Genomic DNA, 22,833 nt, shown 5'->3' with positions numbered 1-22,833 from the left:
CTGAGACAAGCCTGGCTTGGCCACAGAACTGACATTGATTTCCCAGTGAATGCTGAGCTTTTCCAGAGGTTTTCTGCTTGGGGCGAACAGCACTTTGCTGCTGCATCCACAGCATGCTTTAGAAGTTTGCTCTCCTGCATGAGGGAAGAAGACTTGCAAGAGAGTTGCTGCCTCTTGGGCCTTGCATTCCGGGGCACAAGACTCGCGTCCTGGGTTCACAGTGCCTTTCAAATGACAGCAGACACAGCCACGACCCTGTAGCAGCGTGCGTCGCACAAGAATGCTCTCTGTGTAGACTACCAACACCTGGCATAACCAGGGTCTGTCCTTTTGCTCTGGCGTTCAGGTGTACACAGAACACAAGAGCCTTGTGCCAAGACACCTTTCTCAGAGTGGAGCAGCTCCCTTGTCCTAGTTGTCCCCTCCTGTACCCTTTAGAAGCCAGGGTTCTGTGTCACCTCAGAGGGAGTCGTTGACACTAGTCTTCCACAAGGGGTGTTCCTCAGAGCGCATACTTTCCAGCATCACTTCTGTTTGCCAACACCAAAGCCACCGTCTCTCTCTACTCCCGAAGCGGGTATTGCGCCTTCCCCATACCTTCTCCTTGGGAGCGTGTGAACGGGTGAGTCCCTCTCCTTATTGCTCTTTCCATAAGCACAACCATGCTTATCTCTCGAGCAGAAGGAAAGTCTGGGTAAAGAGGGTTTCACTGTATGCGAGTTTCACCCTCCAGACTGTGGAGACTATGCTGAGACAAGCCTGGCTTGGCCACAGAACTGACATTGATTTCCCAGTGAATGCTGAGCTTTTCCAGAGGTTTTCTGCTTGGGGCGAACAGCACTTTGCTGCTGCATCCACAGCAAAGCTTTAGAAGTTTGCTCTCCTGCATGAGGGAAGAAGACTTGCAAGAGAGTTGCTGCCTCTTGGGCCTTGCATTCCGGGGCACAAGAATCGCGTCCTGGGTTCACAGTGCCTTTCAAATGACAGAAGACACGGCCACCACCCTGTAGCAGCGTGCGTCGCACAAGAATGCTCTCTGTGTAGACTAACAACACCTGGCATAACCAGGGTCTGTCCTTGTGCTCTGGCGTTCAGGTGTACACTGAACACAAGAGCCTTGTGCCAAGACACCTTTCTCAGAGTGGAGCAGCTCCCTTGTCCTAGTTGTCCCCTCCTGTACCCTTTAGAAGCCAGGGTTCTGTGTCACCTCAGAGGGAGTCGTTGACACTAGTCTTCCACAAGGGGTGTTCCTCAGAGCGCATACTTTCCAGCATCACTTCTGTTTGCCAACACCAAAGCCACCGTCTCTCTCTACTCCCGAAGCGGGTATTGCGCCTTCCCCATACCTTCTCCTTGGGAGCGTGTGAACGGGTGAGTCCCTCTCCTTATTGCTCTTTCCATAAGCACAACCATGCTTATCTCTCGAGCAGAAGGAAAGTCTGGTTAAAGAGGGTTTCGCTGTATGCGAGTTTCACCCTCCAGACTGTGGAGACTATGCTGAGACAAGCCTGGCTTGGCCACAGAACTGACATTGATTTCCCAGTGAATGCTGAGCTTTTCCAGAGGTTTTCTGCTTGGGGCGAACAGCACTTTGCTGCTGCATCCACAGCAAAGCTTTAGAAGTTTGCTCTCCTGCATGAGGGAAGAAGACTTGCAAGAGAGTTGCTGCCTCTTGGGCCTTGCATTCCGGGGCACAAGACTCGCGTCCTGGGTTCACAGTGCCTTTCAAATGACAGCAGACACAGCCACGACCCTGTAGCAGCGTGCGTCGCACAAGAATGCTCTCTGTGTAGACTAACAACACCTGGCATAACCAGGGTCTGTCCTTTGCTCTGGCGTTCAGGTGTACACAGAACACAAGAGCCTTGTGCCAAGACACCTTTCTCAGAGTGGAGCAGCTCCCTTGTCCTAGTTGTCCCCTCCTGTACCCTTTAGAAGCCAGGGTTCTGTGTCACCTCAGAGGGAGTCGTTGACACTAGTCTTCCACAAGGGGTGTTCCTCAGAGCGCATACTTTCCAGCATCACTTCTGTTTGCCAACACCAAAGCCACCGTCTCTCTCTACTCCCGAAGCGGGTATTGCGCCTTCCCCATACCTTCTCCTTGGGAGCGTGTGAACGGGTGAGTCCCTCTCCTTATTGCTCTTTCCATAAGCACAACCATGGTTATCTCTCGAGCAGAAGGAAAGTCTGGTTAAAGAGGGTTTCGCTGTATGCGGGTTTCACCCTCCAGACTGTGGAGACTATGCTGAGACAAGCCTGGCTTGGTCACAGAACTGACATTGATTTCCCAGTGAATGCTGAGCTTTTCCAGAGGTTTTCTGCTTGGGGCGAACAGCACTTTGCTGCTGCATCCACAGCAAAGCTTTAGAAGTTTGCTCTCCTGCATGAGGGAAGAAGACTTGCAAGAGAGTTGCTGCCTCTTGGGCCTTGCATTCCGGGGCACAAGACTCGCGTCCTGGGTTCACAGTGCCTTTCAAATGACAGCAGACACAGCCACGACCCTGTAGCAGCGTGCGTCGCACAGGAATGCACTCTGTGTAGACTACCAACACCTGGCATAACCAGGGTCTGTCCTTTTGCTCTGGCGTTCAGGTGTACACAGAACACAAGAGCCTTGTGCCAAGTCTCCTTTCTCAGAGTGGAGCAGCACCCTTGTCCTAGTTGTCCCCTCCTGTACCCTTTAGAAGCCAGGGTTCTGTGTCACCTCAGAGGGAGTCGATGACACTAGTCTTCCACAAGGGGTGTTCCTCAGAGCGCATACTTTCCAGCATTACTTCTGTTTGCCAACACCAAAGCCACCGTCTCCTCTCTACTCCCGAAGCGGGTATTGCGCCTTCCTGATACCTTCTCCTTGGGAGCGTGTGTACGGGTGAGTCCCTCTCCTTATTGCTCTTTCAATAAGCACAACCATGCTTATCTCTCGAGCAGAAGGAAAGTCTGGGTAAAGAGGGTTTCGCTGTATGCGGGTTTCACCCTCCAGACTGTGGAGACTATGCTGAGACAAGCCTGGCTTGGCCACAGAACTGACCTTGATTTCCCAGTGAATGCTGAGCTTTTCCAGAGGTTTTCTGCTTGGGGCGAACAGCACTTTGCTGTTGCATCCACAGCAAACTTTAGAAGTTTGCTCTCCTGCATGAGGGAAGAAGACTTGCAAGAGAGTTGCTGCCTTTGGGCCTTGAATTCCGGGGCACAAGACTTGCGTCCTGGGTTCACAGTGCCTTTCAAATGACAGCAGACACAGCCACCACCTTGCAGCAGCGTGCGTCGCACAGGAATGCACTCTGTGTAGACTACCAGCACCTGGCATAACCAGGGTCTGTCCTTTTGCTCTGGCGTTCAGGTGTACACAGAACACAAGAGCCTTGTGCCAAGACTCCTTTCTCAGAGTGGAGCAGCACCCTTGTCCTAGTTGTCCCCTCCTGTACCCTTTAGAAGCCAGGGTTCTGTGTCACCTCAGAGGGAGTCGTTGACACTAGACTTCCACAAGTGGTGTTCCACAGAGCGCATACTTTCCAGCATCACCTCTGTTTGCCAACACCAAAGCCACCGTCTCCTCTCTACTCCCGAAGCGGGTATTGCGCCTTCCCCATACCTTCTCCTTGGGAGCGTGGGAACGGGTGAGTCCCTCTCCTTATTGCTCTTTCCATAAGCACAACCATGCTTATCTCTCGAGCAGAAGGAAAGTCTGGGTAAAGAGGGTTTCGCTGTATGCGGGTTTCACCCTCCAGACTGTGGAGACTATGCTGAGACAAGCCTGGCTTGGTCAAAGAACTGACATTGATTTCCCAGTGAATGCTGAGCTTTTCCAGAGGTTTTCTGCTTGGGGCGAACAGCACTTTGCTGCTGCATCCACAGCAAAGCTTTAGACGTTTGCTCTCCTGCATGAGGGAAGAAGACTTGCAAGAGAGTTGCTGCCTCTTGGGCCTTGTATTCCGGGGCACAAGACTCGCGTCCTGGGTTCACAGTGCCTTTCAAATGACAGCAGACACAACCACCACCCTGTAGCAGCATGCGTCGAACAGGAATGCACTCTGTGTAGACTACCAACACCTGGCATAACCAGGGTCTGTCCTTTTGCTCTGGCGTTCAGGTGTACACAGAACACAAGAGCCTTCTGCCAAGACTCCTTTCTCAGAGTGGAGCAGCACCCTTGTCCTAGTTGTCCCCTCCTGTACCCTTTAGAAGCCTGGGTTCTGTGTCACCTCAGAGGGAGTCGTTGACACTAGTCTTCCACAAGGGGTGTTCCTCAGAGCGCATACGTTCCAGCATCACTTCTGTTTGCCAACACCAAAGCCAAAGTCTCCTCTCTACTCCCGAAGCGTGTATTGTGCCTTCCCCATACCTTCTCCTTGGGAGCGTGTGAACGGGTGAGTCCCTCTCCTTATTGCTCTTTCCATAAGCACAACCATGCTTATCTCTCGAGCAGAAGGAAAGTCTGGGTAAAGAGGGTTTCGCTGTATGCGGGTTTTACCCTCCAGACTGTGGAGACTATGCTGAGACAAGCCTGGCTTGGCCACAGAACTGACATTGATTTCCCAGTGAATGCTGAGCTTTTCCAGAGGTTTTCTGCTTGGGGCGAACAGCACTTTGCTGCTGCATCCACAGCATGCTTTAGAAGTTTGCTCTCCTGCATGAGGGAAGAAGACTTGCAAGAGAGTTGCTGCCTCTTGGGCCTTGCATTCCGGGGCACAAGACTCGCGTCCTGGGTTCACAGTGCCTTTCAAATGACAGCAGACACAGCCACGACCCTGTAGCAGCGTGCGTCGCACAAGAATGCTCTCTGTGTAGACTACCAACACCTGGCATAACCAGGGTCTGTCCTTTTGCTCTGGCGTTCAGGTGTACACAGAACACAAGAGCCTTGTGCCAAGACACCTTTCTCAGAGTGGAGCAGCTCCCTTGTCCTAGTTGTCCCCTCCTGTACCCTTTAGAAGCCAGGGTTCTGTGTCACCTCAGAGGGAGTCGTTGACACTAGTCTTCCACAAGGGGTGTTCCTCAGAGCGCATACTTTCCAGCATCACTTCTGTTTGCCAACACCAAAGCCACCGTCTCTCTCTACTCCCGAAGCGGGTATTGCGCCTTCCCCATACCTTCTCCTTGGGAGCGTGTGAACGGGTGAGTCCCTCTCCTTATTGCTCTTTCCATAAGCACAACCATGCTTATCTCTCGAGCAGAAGGAAAGTCTGGGTAAAGAGGGTTTCACTGTATGCGAGTTTCACCCTCCAGACTGTGGAGACTATGCTGAGACAAGCCTGGCTTGGCCACAGAACTGACATTGATTTCCCAGTGAATGCTGAGCTTTTCCAGAGGTTTTCTGCTTGGGGCGAACAGAACTTTGCTGCTGCATCCACAGCAAAGCTTTAGAAGTTTGCTCTCCTGCATGAGGGAAGAAGACTTGCAAGAGAGTTGCTGCCTCTTGGGCCTTGCATTCCGGGGCACAAGAATCGCGTCCTGGGTTCACAGTGCCTTTCAAATGACAGAAGACACGGCCACCACCCTGTAGCAGCGTGCGTCGCACAAGAATGCTCTCTGTGTAGACTAACAACACCTGGCATAACCAGGGTCTGTCCTTGTGCTCTGGCGTTCAGGTGTACACTGAACACAAGAGCCTTGTGCCAAGACACCTTTCTCAGAGTGGAGCAGCTCCCTTGTCCTAGTTGTCCCCTCCTGTACCCTTTAGAAGCCAGGGTTCTGTGTCACCTCAGAGGGAGTCGTTGACACTAGTCTTCCACAAGGGGTGTTCCTCAGAGCGCATACTTTCCAGCATCACTTCTGTTTGCCAACACCAAAGCCACCGTCTCTCTCTACTCCCGAAGCGGGTATTGCGCCTTCCCCATACCTTCTCCTTGGGAGCGTGTGAACGGGTGAGTCCCTCTCCTTATTGCTCTTTCCATAAGCACAACCATGCTTATCTCTCGAGCAGAAGGAAAGTCTGGTTAAAGAGGGTTTCGCTGTATGCGAGTTTCACCCTCCAGACTGTGGAGACTATGCTGAGACAAGCCTGGCTTGGCCACAGAACTGACATTGATTTCCCAGTGAATGCTGAGCTTTTCCAGAGGTTTTCTGCTTGGGGCGAACAGCACTTTGCTGCTGCATCCACAGCAAAGCTTTAGAAGTTTGCTCTCCTGCATGAGGGAAGAAGACTTGCAAGAGAGTTGCTGCCTCTTGGGCCTTGCATTCCGGGGCACAAGACTCGCGTCCTGGGTTCACAGTGCCTTTCAAATGACAGCAGACACAGCCACGACCCTGTAGCAGCGTGCGTCGCACAAGAATGCTCTCTGTGTAGACTAACAACACCTGGCATAACCAGGGTCTGTCCTTTGCTCTGGCGTTCAGGTGTACACAGAACACAAGAGCCTTGTGCCAAGACACCTTTCTCAGAGTGGAGCAGCTCCCTTGTCCTAGTTGTCCCCTCCTGTACCCTTTAGAAGCCAGGGTTCTGTGTCACCTCAGAGGGAGTCGTTGACACTAGTCTTCCACAAGGGGTGTTCCTCAGAGCGCATACTTTCCAGCATCACTTCTGTTTGCCAACACCAAAGCCACCGTCTCTCTCTACTCCCGAAGCGGGTATTGCGCCTTCCCCATACCTTCTCCTTGGGAGCGTGTGAACGGGTGAGTCCCTCTCCTTATTGCTCTTTCCATAAGCACAACCATGGTTATCTCTCGAGCAGAAGGAAAGTCTGGTTAAAGAGGGTTTCGCTGTATGCGGGTTTCACCCTCCAGACTGTGGAGACTATGCTGAGACAAGCCTGGCTTGGTCACAGAACTGACATTGATTTCCCAGTGAATGCTGAGCTTTTCCAGAGGTTTTCTGCTTGGGGCGAACAGCACTTTGCTGCTGCATCCACAGCAAAGCTTTAGAAGTTTGCTCTCCTGCATGAGGGAAGAAGACTTGCAAGAGAGTTGCTGCCTCTTGGGCCTTGCATTCCGGGGCACAAGACTCGCGTCCTGGGTTCACAGTGCCTTTCAAATGACAGCAGACACAGCCACGACCCTGTAGCAGCGTGCGTCGCACAGGAATGCACTCTGTGTAGACTACCAACACCTGGCATAACCAGGGTCTGTCCTTTTGCTCTGGCGTTCAGGTGTACACAGAACACAAGAGCCTTGTGCCAAGTCTCCTTTCTCAGAGTGGAGCAGCACCCTTGTCCTAGTTGTCCCCTCCTGTACCCTTTAGAAGCCAGGGTTCTGTGTCACCTCAGAGGGAGTCGATGACACTAGTCTTCCACAAGGGGTGTTCCTCAGAGCGCATACTTTCCAGCATTACTTCTGTTTGCCAACACCAAAGCCACCGTCTCCTCTCTACTCCCGAAGCGGGTATTGCGCCTTCCTGATACCTTCTCCTTGGGAGCGTGTGTACGGGTGAGTCCCTCTCCTTATTGCTCTTTCAATAAGCACAACCATGCTTATCTCTCGAGCAGAAGGAAAGTCTGGGTAAAGAGGGTTTCGCTGTATGCGGGTTTCACCCTCCAGACTGTGGAGACTATGCTGAGACAAGCCTGGCTTGGCCACAGAACTGACCTTGATTTCCCAGTGAATGCTGAGCTTTTCCAGAGGTTTTCTGCTTGGGGCGAACAGCACTTTGCTGTTGCATCCACAGGAAACTTTAGAAGTTTGCTCTCCTGCATGAGGGAAGAAGACTTGCAAGAGAGTTGCTGCCTTTGGGCCTTGAATTCCGGGGCACAAGACTTGCGTCCTGGGTTCACAGTGCCTTTCAAATGACAGCAGACACAGCCACCACCTTGCAGCAGCGTGCGTCGCACAGGAATGCACTCTGTGTAGACTACCAGCACCTGGCATAACCAGGGTCTGTCCTTTTGCTCTGGCGTTCAGGTGTACACAGAACACAAGAGCCTTGTGCCAAGACTCCTTTCTCAGAGTGGAGCAGCACCCTTGTCCTAGTTGTCCCCTCCTGTACCCTTTAGAAGCCAGGGTTCTGTGTCACCTCAGAGGGAGTCGTTGACACTAGACTTCCACAAGTGGTGTTCCACAGAGCGCATACTTTCCAGCATCACCTCTGTTTGCCAACACCAAAGCCACCGTCTCCTCTCTACTCCCGAAGCGGGTATTGCGCCTTCCCCATACCTTCTCCTTGGGAGCGTGGGAACGGGTGAGTCCCTCTCCTTATTGCTCTTTCCATAAGCACAACCATGCTTATCTCTCGAGCAGAAGGAAAGTCTGGGTAAAGAGGGTTTCGCTGTATGCGGGTTTCACCCTCCAGACTGTGGAGACTATGCTGAGACAAGCCTGGCTTGGCCACAGAACTGACATTGATTTCCCAGTGAATGCTGAGCTTTTCCAGAGGTTTTCTGCTTGGGGCGAACAGCACTTTGCTGCTGCATCCACAGCAAAGCTTTAGAAGTTTGCTCTCCTGCATGAGGGAAGAAGTTTTGCAAGAGAGTTGCTGCCTCTTGGGCCTTGCATTCCGGGGCACAAGACTCGCGTCCTGGGTTCACAGTGCCTTTCAAATGACAGCAGACACAGCCACGACCCTGTAGCAGCGTGCGTCGCACAGGAATGCACTCTGTGTAGACTACCAACACCTGGCATAACCAGGGTCTGTCCTTTTGCTCTGGCGTTCAGGTGTACACAGAACACAAGAGCCTTCTGCCAAGACTCCTTTCTCAGAGTGGAGCAGCACCCTTGTCCTAGTTGTCCCCTCCTGTACCCTTTAGAAGCCAGGGTTCTGTGTCACCTCAGAGGGAGTCGTTGACACTAGTCTTCCACAAGGGGTGTTCCTCAGAGCGCATACTTTCCAGCATTACTTCTGTTTGCCAACACCAAAGCCAAAGTCTCCTCTCTACTCCCGAAGCGGTTATTGCGCCTTCCCCATACCTTCTCCTTGGGAGCGTGTGAACGGGTGAGTCCCTCTCCTTATTGCTCTTTCCATAAGCACAACCATGCTTATCTCTCGAGCAGAAGGAAAGTCTGGGTAAAGAGGGTTTCGCTGTATGCGGGTTTCACCCTCCAGACTGTGGAGACTATGCCGAGACAAGCCTGGCTTGGTCACAGAACTGACATTGATTTCCCTGTGAATGCTGAGTTTTTCCAGAGGTTTTCTGCTTGGGGCGAACAGCACTTTGCTGCTGCATCCACAGCAAAGCTTTAGAAGTTTGCTCTCCTGCATGAGGGAAGAAGACTTGCAAGAGAGTTGCTGCCTCTTGGGCCTTGCATTCCGGGGCACAAGACTCGCGTCCTGGGTTCACAGTGCCTTTCAAATGACAGCAGACACAGCCACGACCCTGTAGCAGCGTGCGTCGCACAAGAATGCTCTCTGTGTAGAATAACAACACCTGGCATAACCAGGGTCTGTCCTTTTGCTCTGGCGTTCAGGTGTACACAGAACACAAGAGCCATGTGCCAAGACACCTTTCTCAGAGTGGAGCAGCTCCCTTGTCCTAGTTGTCCCCTCCTGTACCCTTTAGAAGCCAGGGTTCTGTGTCACCTCAGAGGGAGTCGTTGACACTAGTCTTCCACAAGGGGTGTTCCTCAGAGCGCATACTTTCCAGCATCACTTGTTTGCCAACACCAAAGCTACCGTCTCTCTCTACTCCCGAAGCGGGTATTGCGCCTTCCCCATACCTTCTCCTTGGGAGCGTGTGAACGGGTGAGTCCCTCTCCTTATTGCTCTTTCCATAAGCACAACCATGCTTATCTCTCGAGCAGAAGGAAAGTCTGGGTAAAGAGGGTTTCGCTGTATGCGATTTTCACCCTCCAGACTGTGGAGACTATGCTGAGACAAGCCTGGCTTGGCCACAGAACTGACATTGATTTCCCAGTGAATGCTGAGCTTTTCCAGAGGTTTTCTGCTTGGGGCGAACAGCACTTTGCTGCTGCATCCACAGCAAAGCTTTAGAAGTTTGCTCTCCTGCATGAGGGAAGAAGACTTGCAAGAGAGTTGCTGCCTCTTGGGCCTTGCATTCCGGGGCACAAGACTCGGGTCCTGGGTTCACAGTGCCTTTCAAATGACAGCAGACACAGCCACGACCCTGTAGCAGCGTGCGTCGCACAAGAATGCTCTCTGTGTAGACTAACAACACCTGGCATAACCAGGGTCTGTCCTTGTGCTCTGGCGTTCAGGTGTACACAGAACACAAGAGCCTTGTGCCAAGACACCTTTCTCAGAGTGGAGCAGCTCCCTTGTCCTAGTTGTCCCCTCCTGTACCCTTTAGAAGCCAGGGTTCTGTGTCACCTCAGAGGGAGTCGTTGACACTAGTCTTCCACAAGGGGTGTTCCTCAGAGCGCATACTTTCCAGCATCACTTCTGTTTGCCAACACCAAAGCCACCGTCTCTCTCTACTCCCGAAGCGGGTATTGCGCCTTCCCCATACCTTCTCCTTGGGAGCGTGTGAACGGGTGAGTCCCTCTCCTTATTGCTCTTTCCATAAGCACAACCATGCTTATCTCTCGAGCAGAAGGATAGTCTGGGTAAAGAGGGTTTCGCTGTATGCGGGTTTCACCCTCCAGACTGTGGAGACTATGCTGAGACAAGCCTGGCTTGGCCACAGAACTGACATTGATTTCCCAGTGAATGCTGAGCTGTTCCAGAGGTTTTCTGCTTGGGGAGAACAGCACTTTGCTGCTGCATCCACAGAAAAGCCCCTCTCCTTATTCCTCTTTCCATAAGCACAATCATGCTTATCTCAGGTGTAGAAGGAAATTCTGGGCAAAGAGGGTTTCGCTGTATGCGGGTTTCACCCTCCAGACTGTGGAGACTATGCTGAGACAAGCCTGGCTTGGCCACAGAACTGACATTGATTTCCCAGTGAATGCTGAGCTTTTCCAGAGGTTTTCTGATTGGGGCGAACAGCACTTTGCTGCTGCATCCACAGCATGCTTTAGAAGTTTGCTCTCCTGCATGAGGGAAGAAGACTTGCAAGAGAGTTGCTGCCTCTTGGGCCTTGCATTCCGGGGCACAAGACTCGCGTCCTGGGTTCACAGTGCCTTTCAAATGACAGCAGACACAGCCACGACCCTGTAGCAGCGTGCGTCGCACAAGAATGCTCTCTGTGTAGACTACCAACACCTGGCATAACCAGGGTCTGTCCTTTTGCTCTGGCGTTCAGGTGTACACAGAACACAAGAGCCTTGTGCCAAGACACCTTTCTCAGAGTGGAGCAGCTCCCTTGTCCTAGTTGTCCCCTCCTGTACCCTTTAGAAGCCAGGGTTCTGTGTCACCTCAGAGGGAGTCGTTGACACTAGTCTTCCACAAGGGGTGTTCCTCAGAGCGCATACTTTCCAGCATCACTTCTGTTTGCCAACACCAAAGCCACCGTCTCTCTCTACTCCCGAAGCGGGTATTGCGCCTTCCCCATACCTTCTCCTTGGGAGCGTGTGAACGGGTGAGTCCCTCTCCTTATTGCTCTTTCCATAAGCACAACCATGCTTATCTCTCGAGCAGAAGGAAAGTCTGGGTAAAGAGGGTTTCACTGTATGCGAGTTTCACCCTCCAGACTGTGGAGACTATGCTGAGACAAGCCTGGCTTGGCCACAGAACTGACATTGATTTCCCAGTGAATGCTGAGCTTTTCCAGAGGTTTTCTGCTTGGGGCGAACAGCACTTTGCTGCTGCATCCACAGCAAAGCTTTAGAAGTTTGCTCTCCTGCATGAGGGAAGAAGACTTGCAAGAGAGTTGCTGCCTCTTGGGCCTTGCATTCCGGGGCACAAGAATCGCGTCCTGGGTTCACAGTGCCTTTCAAATGACAGAAGACACGGCCACCACCCTGTAGCAGCGTGCGTCGCACAAGAATGCTCTCTGTGTAGACTAACAACACCTGGCATAACCAGGGTCTGTCCTTGTGCTCTGGCGTTCAGGTGTACACTGAACACAAGAGCCTTGTGCCAAGACACCTTTCTCAGAGTGGAGCAGCTCCCTTGTCCTAGTTGTCCCCTCCTGTACCCTTTAGAAGCCAGGGTTCTGTGTCACCTCAGAGGGAGTCGTTGACACTAGTCTTCCACAAGGGGTGTTCCTCAGAGCGCATACTTTCCAGCATCACTTCTGTTTGCCAACACCAAAGCCACCGTCTCTCTCTACTCCCGAAGCGGGTATTGCGCCTTCCCCATACCTTCTCCTTGGGAGCGTGTGAACGGGTGAGTCCCTCTCCTTATTGCTCTTTCCATAAGCACAACCATGCTTATCTCTCGAGCAGAAGGAAAGTCTGGTTAAAGAGGGTTTCGCTGTATGCGAGTTTCACCCTCCAGACTGTGGAGACTATGCTGAGACAAGCCTGGCTTGGCCACAGAACTGACATTGATTTCCCAGTGAATGCTGAGCTTTTCCAGAGGTTTTCTGCTTGGGGCGAACAGCACTTTGCTGCTGCATCCACAGCAAAGCTTTAGAAGTTTGCTCTCCTGCATGAGGGAAGAAGACTTGCAAGAGAGTTGCTGCCTCTTGGGCCTTGCATTCCGGGGCACAAGACTCGCGTCCTGGGTTCACAGTGCCTTTCAAATGACAGCAGACACAGCCACGACCCTGTAGCAGCGTGCGTCGCACAAGAATGCTCTCTGTGTAGACTAACAACACCTGGCATAACCAGGGTCTGTCCTTTGCTCTGGCGTTCAGGTGTACACAGAACACAAGAGCCTTGTGCCAAGACACCTTTCTCAGAGTGGAGCAGCTCCCTTGTCCTAGTTGTCCCCTCCTGTACCCTTTAGAAGCCAGGGTTCTGTGTCACCTCAGAGGGAGTCGTTGACACTAGTCTTCCACAAGGGGTGTTCCTCAGAGCGCATACTTTCCAGCATCACTTCTGTTTGCCAACACCAAAGCCACCGTCTCTCTCTACTCCCGAAGCGGGTATTGCGCCTTCCCCATACCTTCTCCTTGGGAGCGTGTGAACGGGTGAGTCCCTCTCCTTATTGCTCTTTCCATAAGCACAACCATGGTTATCTCTCGAGCAGAAGGAAAGTCTGGTTAAAGAGGGTTTCGCTGTATGCGGGTTTCACCCTCCAGACTGTGGAGACTATGCTGAGACAAGCCTGGCTTGGTCACAGAACTGACATTGATTTCCCAGTGAATGCTGAGCTTTTCCAGAGGTTTTCTGCTTGGGGCGAACAGCACTTTGCTGCTGCATCCACAGCAAAGCTTTAGAAGTTTGCTCTCCTGCATGAGGGAAGAAGACTTGCAAGAGAGTTGCTGCCTCTTGGGCCTTGCATTCCGGGGCACAAGACTCGCGTCCTGGGTTCACAGTGCCTTTCAAATGACAGCAGACACAGCCACGACCCTGTAGCAGCGTGCGTCGCACAGGAATGCACTCTGTGTAGACTACCAACACCTGGCATAACCAGGGTCTGTCCTTTTGCTCTGGCGTTCAGGTGTACACAGAACACAAGAGCCTTGTGCCAAGTCTCCTTTCTCAGAGTGGAGCAGCACCCTTGTCCTAGTTGTCCCCTCCTGTACCCTTTAGAAGCCAGGGTTCTGTGTCACCTCAGAGGGAGTCGATGACACTAGTCTTCCACAAGGGGTGTTCCTCAGAGCGCATACTTTCCAGCATTACTTCTGTTTGCCAACACCAAAGCCACCGTCTCCTCTCTACTCCCGAAGCGGGTATTGCGCCTTCCTGATACCTTCTCCTTGGGAGCGTGTGTACGGGTGAGTCCCTCTCCTTATTGCTCTTTCAATAAGCACAACCATGCTTATCTCTCGAGCAGAAGGAAAGTCTGGGTAAAGAGGGTTTCGCTGTATGCGGGTTTCACCCTCCAGACTGTGGAGACTATGCTGAGACAAGCCTGGCTTGGCCACAGAACTGACCTTGATTTCCCAGTGAATGCTGAGCTTTTCCAGAGGTTTTCTGCTTGGGGCGAACAGCACTTTGCTGTTGCATCCACAGCAAACTTTAGAAGTTTGCTCTCCTGCATGAGGGAAGAAGACTTGCAAGAGAGTTGCTGCCTTTGGGCCTTGAATTCCGGGGCACAAGACTTGCGTCCTGGGTTCACAGTGCCTTTCAAATGACAGCAGACACAGCCACCACCTTGCAGCAGCGTGCGTCGCACAGGAATGCACTCTGTGTAGACTACCAGCACCTGGCATAACCAGGGTCTGTCCTTTTGCTCTGGCGTTCAGGTGTACACAGAACACAAGAGCCTTGTGCCAAGACTCCTTTCTCAGAGTGGAGCAGCACCCTTGTCCTAGTTGTCCCCTCCTGTACCCTTTAGAAGCCAGGGTTCTGTGTCACCTCAGAGGGAGTCGTTGACACTAGACTTCCACAAGTGGTGTTCCACAGAGCGCATACTTTCCAGCATCACCTCTGTTTGCCAACACCAAAGCCACCGTCTCCTCTCTACTCCCGAAGCGGGTATTGCGCCTTCCCCATACCTTCTCCTTGGGAGCGTGGGAACGGGTGAGTCCCTCTCCTTATTGCTCTTTCCATAAGCACAACCATGCTTATCTCTCGAGCAGAAGGAAAGTCTGGGTAAAGAGGGTTTCGCTGTATGCGGGTTTCACCCTCCAGACTGTGGAGACTATGCTGAGACAAGCCTGGCTTGGTCAAAGAACTGACATTGATTTCCCAGTGAATGCTGAGCTTTTCCAGAGGTTTTCTGCTTGGGGCGAACAGCACTTTGCTGCTGCATCCACAGCAAAGCTTTAGACGTTTGCTCTCCTGCATGAGGGAAGAAGACTTGCAAGAGAGTTGCTGCCTCTTGGGCCTTGTATTCCGGGGCACAAGACTCGCGTCCTGGGTTCACAGTGCCTTTCAAATGACAGCAGACACAACCACCACCCTGTAGCAGCATGCGTCGAACAGGAATGCACTCTGTGTAGACTACCAACACCTGGCATAACCAGGGTCTGTCCTTTTGCTCTGGCGTTCAGGTGTACACAGAACACAAGAGCCTTCTGCCAAGACTCCTTTCTCAGAGTGGAGCAGCACCCTTGTCCTAGTTGTCCCCTCCTGTACCCTTTAGAAGCCTGGGTTCTGTGTCACCTCAGAGGGAGTCGTTGACACTAGTCTTCCACAAGGGGTGTTCCTCAGAGCGCATACGTTCCAGCATCACTTCTGTTTGCCAACACCAAAGCCAAAGTCTCCTCTCTACTCCCGAAGCGTGTATTGTGCCTTCCCCATACCTTCTCCTTGGGAGCGTGTGAACGGGTGAGTCCCTCTCCTTATTGCTCTTTCCATAAGCACAACCATGCTTATCTCTCGAGCAGAAGGAAAGTCTGGGTAAAGAGGGTTTCGCTGTATGCGGGTTTTACCCTCCAGACTGTGGAGACTATGCTGAGACAAGCCTGGCTTGGCCACAGAACTGACATTGATTTCCCAGTGAATGCTGAGCTTTTCCAGAGGTTTTCTGCTTGGGGCGAACAGCACTTTGCTGCTGCATCCACAGCATGCTTTAGAAGTTTGCTCTCCTGCATGAGGGAAGAAGACTTGCAAGAGAGTTGCTGCCTCTTGGGCCTTGCATTCCGGGGCACAAGACTCGCGTCCTGGGTTCACAGTGCCTTTCAAATGACAGCAGACACAGCCACGACCCTGTAGCAGCGTGCGTCGCACAGGAATGCTCTCTGTGTAGACTAACAACACTTGGCATAACCAGGGTCTGTCCTTTTGCTCTGGCGTTCAGGTGTACACAGAACACAAGAGCCTTGTGCCAAGACACCTTTCTCAGAGTGGAGCAGCTCCCTTGTCCTAGTTGTCCCCTCCTGTACCCTTTAGAAGCCAGGGTTCTGTGTCACCTCAGAGGGAGTCGTTGACACTAGTCTTCCACAAGGGGTGTTCCTCAGAGCGCATACTTTCCAGCATCACTTCTGTTTGCCAACACCAAAGCCACCGTCTCTCTCTACTCCCGAAGCGGGTATTGCGCCTTCCCCATACCTTCTCCTTGGGAGCGTGTGAACGGGTGAGTCCCTCTCCTTATTGCTCTTTCCATAAGCACAACCATGCTTATCTCTCGAGCAGAAGGAAAGTCTGGGTAAAGAGGGTTTCACTGTATGCGAGTTTCACCCTCCAGACTGTGGAGACTATGCTGAGACAAGCCTGGCTTGGCCACAGAACTGACATTGATTTCCCAGTGAATGCTGAGCTTTTCCAGAGGTTTTCTGCTTGGGGCGAACAGCACTTTGCTGCTGCATCCACAGCAAAGCTTTAGAAGTTTGCTCTCCTGCATGAGGGAAGAAGACTTGCAAGAGAGTTGCTGCCTCTTGGGCCTTGCATTCCGGGGCACAAGACTCGCGTCCTGGGTTCACAGTGCCTTTCAAATGACAGAAGACACGGCCACCACCCTGTAGCAGCGTGCGTCGCACAAGAATGCTCTCTGTGTAGACTAACAACACCTGGCATAACCAGGGTCTGTCCTTGTGCTCTGGCGTTCAGGTGTACACTGAACACAAGAGCCTTGTGCCAAGACACCTTTCTCAGAGTGGAGCAGCTCCCTTGTCCTAGTTGTCCCCTCCTGTACCCTTTAGAAGCCAGGGTTCTGTGTCACCTCAGAGGGAGTCGTTGACACTAGTCTTCCACAAGGGGTGTTCCTCAGAGCGCATACTTTCCAGCATCACTTCTGTTTGCCAACACCAAAGCCACCGTCTCTCTCTACTCCCGAAGCGGGTATTGCGCCTTCCCCATACCTTCTCCTTGGGAGCGTGTGAACGGGTGAGTCCCTCTCCTTATTGCTCTTTCCATAAGCACAACCATGCTTATCTCTCGAGCAGAAGGAAAGTCTGGTTAAAGAGGGTTTCGCTGTATGCGAGTTTCACCCTCCAGACTGTGGAGACTATGCTGAGACAAGCCTGGCTTGGCCACAGAACTGACATTGATTTCCCAGTGAATGCTGAGCTTTTCCAGAGGTTTTCTGCTTGGGGCGAACAGCACTTTGCTGCTGCATCCACAGCAAAGCTTTAGAAGTTTGCTCTCCTGCATGAGGGAAGAAGACTTGCAAGAGAGTTGCTGCCTCTTGGGCCTTGCATTCCGGGGCACAAGACTCGCGTCCTGGGTTCACAGTGCCTTTCAAATGACAGCAGACACAGCCACGACCCTGTAGCAGCGTGCGTCGCACAAGAATGCTCTCTGTGTAGACTAACAACACCTGGCATAACCAGGTTCTGTCCTTTGCTCTGGCGTTCAGGTGTACACAGAACACAAGAGCCTTGTGCCAAGACACCTTTCTCAGAGTGGAGCAGCTCCCTTGTCCTAGTTGTCCCCTCCTGTACCCTTTAGAAGCCAGGGTTCTGTGTCACCTCAGAGGGAGTCGTTGACACTAGTCTTCCACAAGGGGTGTTCCTCAGAGCGCATACTTTCCAGCATCACTTCTGTTTGCCAACACCAAAGCCACCGTCTCTCTCTACTCCCGAAGCGGGTATTGCGCCTTCCCCATACCTTCTCCTTGGGAGCGTGTGAACGGGTGAGTCCCTCTCCTTATTGCTCTTTCCATAAGCACAACCATGGTTATCTCTCGAGCAGAAGGAAAGTCTGGTTAAAGAGGGTTTCGCTGTATGCGGGTTTCACCCTCCAGACTGTGGAGACTATGCTGAGACAAGCCTGGCTTGGTCACAGAACTGACATTGATTTCCCAGTGAATGCTGAGCTTTTCCAGAGGTTTTCTGCTTGGGGCGAACAGCACTTTGCTGCTGCATCCACAGCAAAGCTTTAGAAGTTTGCTCTCCTGCATGAGGGAAGAAGACTTGCAAGAGAGTTGCTGCCTCTTGGGCCTTGCATTCCGGGGCACAAGACTCGCGTCCTGGGTTCACAGTGCCTTTCAAATGACAGCAGACACAGCCACGACCCTGTAGCAGCGTGCGTCGCACAGGAATGCACTCTGTGTAGACTACCAACACCTGGCATAACCAGGGTCTGTCCTTTTGCTCTGGCGTTCAGGTGTACACAGAACACAAGAGCCTTGTGCCAAGTCTCCTTTCTCAGAGTGGAGCAGCACCCTTGTCCTAGTTGTCCCCTCCTGTACCCTTTAGAAGCCAGGGTTCTGTGTCACCTCAGAGGGAGTCGATGACACTAGTCTTCCACAAGGGGTGTTCCTCAGAGCGCATACTTTCCAGCATTACTTCTGTTTGCCAACACCAAAGCCACCGTCTCCTCTCTACTCCCGAAGCGGGTATTGCGCCTTCCTGATACCTTCTCCTTGGGAGCGTGTGTACGGGTGAGTCCCTCTCCTTATTGCTCTTTCAATAAGCACAACCATGCTTATCTCTCGAGCAGAAGGAAAGTCTGGGTAAAGAGGGTTTCGCTGTATGCGGGTTTCACCCTCCAGACTGTGGAGACTATGCTGAGACAAGCCTGGCTTGGCCACAGAACTGACCTTGATTTCCCAGTGAATGCTGAGCTTTTCCAGAGGTTTTCTGCTTGGGGCGAACAGCACTTTGCTGTTGCATCCACAGCAAACTTTAGAAGTTTGCTCTCCTGCATGAGGGAAGAAGACTTGCAAGAGAGTTGCTGCCTTTGGGCCTTGAATTCCGGGGCACAAGACTTGCGTCCTGGGTTCACAGTGCCTTTCAAATGACAGCAGACACAGCCACCACCTTGCAGCAGCGTGCGTCGCACAGGAATGCACTCTGTGTAGACTACCAGCACCTGGCATAACCAGGGTCTGTCCTTTTGCTCTGGCGTTCAGGTGTACACAGAACACAAGAGCCTTGTGCCAAGACTCCTTTCTCAGAGTGGAGCAGCACCCTTGTCCTAGTTGTCCCCTCCTGTACCCTTTAGAAGCCAGGGTTCTGTGTCACCTCAGAGGGAGTCGTTGACACTAGACTTCCACAAGTGGTGTTCCACAGAGCGCATACTTTCCAGCATCACCTCTGTTTGCCAACACCAAAGCCACCGTCTCCTCTCTACTCCCGAAGCGGGTATTGCGCCTTCCCCATACCTTCTCCTTGGGAGCGTTGGAACGGGTGAGTCCCTCTCCTTATTGCTCTTTCCATAAGCACAACCATGCTTATCTCTCGAGCAGAAGGAAAGTCTGGGTAAAGAGGGTTTCGCTGTATGCGGGTTTCACCCTCCAGACTGTGGAGACTATGCTGAGACAAGCCTGGCTTGGCCACAGAACTGACATTGATTTCCCAGTGAATGCTGAGCTTTTCCAGAGGTTTTCTGCTTGGGGCGAACAGCACTTTGCTGCTGCATCCACAGCAAAGCTTTAGAAGTTTGCTCTCCTGCATGAGGGAAGAAGTTTTGCAAGAGAGTTGCTGCCTCTTGGGCCTTGCATTCCGGGGCACAAGACTCGCGTCCTGGGTTCACAGTGCCTTTCAAATGACAGCAGACACAGCCACGACCCTGTAGCAGCGTGCGTCGCACAGGAATGCACTCTGTGTAGACTACCAACACCTGGCATAACCAGGGTCTGTCCTTTTGCTCTGGCGTTCAGGTGTACACAGAACACAAGAGCCTTCTGCCAAGACTCCTTTCTCAGAGTGGAGCAGCACCCTTGTCCTAGTTGTCCCCTCCTGTACCCTTTAGAAGCCAGGGTTCTGTGTCACCTCAGAGGGAGTCGTTGACACTAGTCTTCCACAAGGGGTGTTCCTCAGAGCGCATACTTTCCAGCATTACTTCTGTTTGCCAACACCAAAGCCAAAGTCTCCTCTCTACTCCCGAAGCGGTTATTGCGCCTTCCCCATACCTTCTCCTTGGGAGCGTGTGAACGGGTGAGTCCCTCTCCTTATTGCTCTTTCCATAAGCACAACCATGCTTATCTCTCGAGCAGAAGGAAAGTCTGGGTAAAGAGGGTTTCGCTGTATGCGGGTTTCACCCTCCAGACTGTGGAGACTATGCCGAGACAAGCCTGGCTTGGTCACAGAACTGACATTGATTTCCCTGTGAATGCTGAGTTTTTCCAGAGGTTTTCTGCTTGGGGCGAACAGCACTTTGCTGCTGCATCCACAGCAAAGCTTTAGAAGTTTGCTCTCCTGCATGAGGGAAGAAGACTTGCAAGAGAGTTGCTGCCTCTTGGGCCTTGCATTCCGGGGCACAAGACTCGCGTCCTGGGTTCACAGTGCCTTTCAAATGACAGCAGACACAGCCACGACCCTGTAGCAGCGTGCGTCGCACAAGAATGCTCTCTGTGTAGAATAACAACACCTGGCATAACCAGGGTCTGTCCTTTTGCTCTGGCGTTCAGGTGTACACAGAACACAAGAGCCATGTGCCAAGACACCTTTCTCAGAGTGGAGCAGCTCCCTTGTCCTAGTTGTCCCCTCCTGTACCCTTTAGAAGCCAGGGTTCTGTGTCACCTCAGAGGGAGTCGTTGACACTAGTCTTCCACAAGGGGTGTTCCTCAGAGCGCATACTTTCCAGCATCACTTGTTTGCCAACACCAAAGCTACCGTCTCTCTCTACTCCCGAAGCGGGTATTGCGCCTTCCCCATACCTTCTCCTTGGGAGCGTGTGAACGGGTGAGTCCCTCTCCTTATTGCTCTTTCCATAAGCACAACCATGCTTATCTCTCGAGCAGAAGGAAAGTCTGGGTAAAGAGGGTTTCGCTGTATGCGATTTTCACCCTCCAGACTGTGGAGACTATGCTGAGAGAAGCCTGGCTTGGCCACAGAACTGACATTGATTTCCCAGTGAATGCTGAGCTTTTCCAGAGGTTTTCTGCTTGGGGCGAACAGCACTTTGCTGCTGCATCCACAGCAAAGCTTTAGAAGTTTGCTCTCCTGCATGAGGGAAGAAGACTTGCAAGAGAGTTGCTGCCTCTTGGGCCTTGCATTCCGGGGCACAAGACTCGGGTCCTGGGTTCACAGTGCCTTTCAAATGACAGCAGACACAGCCACGACCCTGTAGCAGCGTGCGTCGCACAAGAATGCTCTCTGTGTAGACTAACAACACCTGGCATAACCAGGGTCTGTCCTTGTGCTCTGGCGTTCAGGTGTACACAGAACACAAGAGCCTTGTGCCAAGACACCTTTCTCAGAGTGGAGCAGCTCCCTTGTCCTAGTTGTCCCCTCCTGTACCCTTTAGAAGCCAGGGTTCTGTGTCACCTCAGAGGGAGTCGTTGACACTAGTCTTCCACAAGGGGTGTTCCTCAGAGCGCATACTTTCCAGCATCACTTCTGTTTGCCAACACCAAAGCCACCGTCTCTCTCTACTCCCGAAGCGGGTATTGCGCCTTCCCCATACCTTCTCCTTGGGAGCGTGTGAACGGGTGAGTCCCTCTCCTTATTGCTCTTTCCATAAGCACAACCATGCTTATCTCTCGAGCAGAAGGAAAGTCTGGGTAAAGAGGGTTTCGCTGTATGCGGGTTTCACCCTCCAGACTGTGGAGACTATGCTGAGACAAGCCTGGCTTGGCCACAGAACTGACATTGATTTCCCAGTGAATGCTGAGCTTTTCCAGAGGTTTTCTGCTTGGGGAGAACAGCACTTTGCTGCTGCATCCACAGAAAAGCCCCTCTCCTTATTCCTCTTTCCATAAGCACAATCATGCTTATCTCAGGTGTAGAAGGAAATTCTGGGCAAAGAGGGTTTCGCTGTATGCGGGTTTCACCCTCCAGACTGTGGAGACTATGCTGAGACAAGCCTGGCTTGGCCACAGAACTGACATTGATTTCCCAGTGAATGCTGAGCTTTTCCAGAGGTTTTCTGATTGGGGCGAACAGCACTTTGCTGCTGCATCCACAGCAAAGCTTTAGAAGTTTGCTCTCCTGCTTGAGGGAAGAAGACTTGCAAGAGAGTTGTTGCCTCTTGGGCCTTGCATTCCGGGGCACAAGACTCGCGTCCTGGGTTCACAGTGCCTTTCAAATGACAGCAGACACAGCCACGACCCTGTAGCAGCGTGCGTCGCACAAGAATGCTCTCTGTGTAGACTAACAACACCTGGCATAACCAGGGTCTGTCCTTTTGCTCCGGCGTTCAGGTGTACACAGAACACAAGATCCTTGTGCCAAGACACCTTTCTCAGAGTGGAGCAGCTCCCTTGTCCTAGTTGTCCCCTCCTGTACCCTTTAGAAGCCAGGGTTCTGTGTCACCTCAGAGGGAGTCGTTGACACTAGTCTTCCACAAGGGGTGTTCCTCAGAGCGCATACTTTCCAGCATCACTTCTGTTTGCCAACACCAAAGCCACCGTCTCCTCTCTACTCCCGAAGCGGGTATTGCGCCTTCCCCGTACCTTCTCCTTGGGCGCGTGTGAACGGGTGAGTCCCTCTCCTTATTGCTCTTTCCATAAGCACAATCATGCTTATCTCAGGAGTAGAAGGAAAGTCTGGGCAAAGAGGGTTTCGCTGTATGCGGGTTTAACCCTCCAGACTGTGGAGACTATGTTGAGACAAGCCTGGCTTGGCAACCGACCTGACTTTGATTTCCCAGTGAATGCTGAGCTTTTCCAGAGGTTTTCTGCTTGGGGCGAACAGCACTTTGCTGCTGCATTCACAGCAAAGCTTTAGAAGTTTGCTCTCCTGCATGAGGGAAGAAGACTTGCAAGAGAGTTGTTGCCTCTTGGGCCTTGCATTCCGGGGCACAAGACTCGCGTCCTGGGTTCACAGTGCCTTTCAAATGACAGCAGACACAGCCACGACCCTGTAGCAGCGTGCGTCGCACAAGAATGCTCTCTGTGTAGACTACCAACACCTGGCATAACCAGGGTCTGTCCTTTTGCTCTGGCGTCCAGGTGTACACAGAACACAAGAGCCTTGTGCCAAGACACCTTTCTCAGAGTGGAGCAGCTCCCTTGTCCTAGTTGTCCCCCCTGTACCCTTTAGAATCCAGGGTGCTGTGTCACCTCAGAGGGAGTCATTGACACTAGTCTACCACAAAGGGTGTTCCTCAGAGCGCATACTTTCCAGCATCACTTCTGTTTGCCAACACCAAAGCCACCGTCTCTCTCTACTCCTGAAGCGGGTATTGCGCCTTCCCCATACCTTCTCCTTGGGAGCGTGTGAACGGGTGATTCCCTCTCCTTATTGC

Source organism: Neovison vison, chromosome 9 (genome assembly GCF_020171115.1).
Source record: "Neovison vison isolate M4711 chromosome 9, ASM_NN_V1, whole genome shotgun sequence".
Taxonomy (NCBI): domain Eukaryota; kingdom Metazoa; phylum Chordata; class Mammalia; order Carnivora; family Mustelidae; genus Neogale; species Neogale vison.
This window is presented reverse-complemented; position numbering follows the sequence as displayed.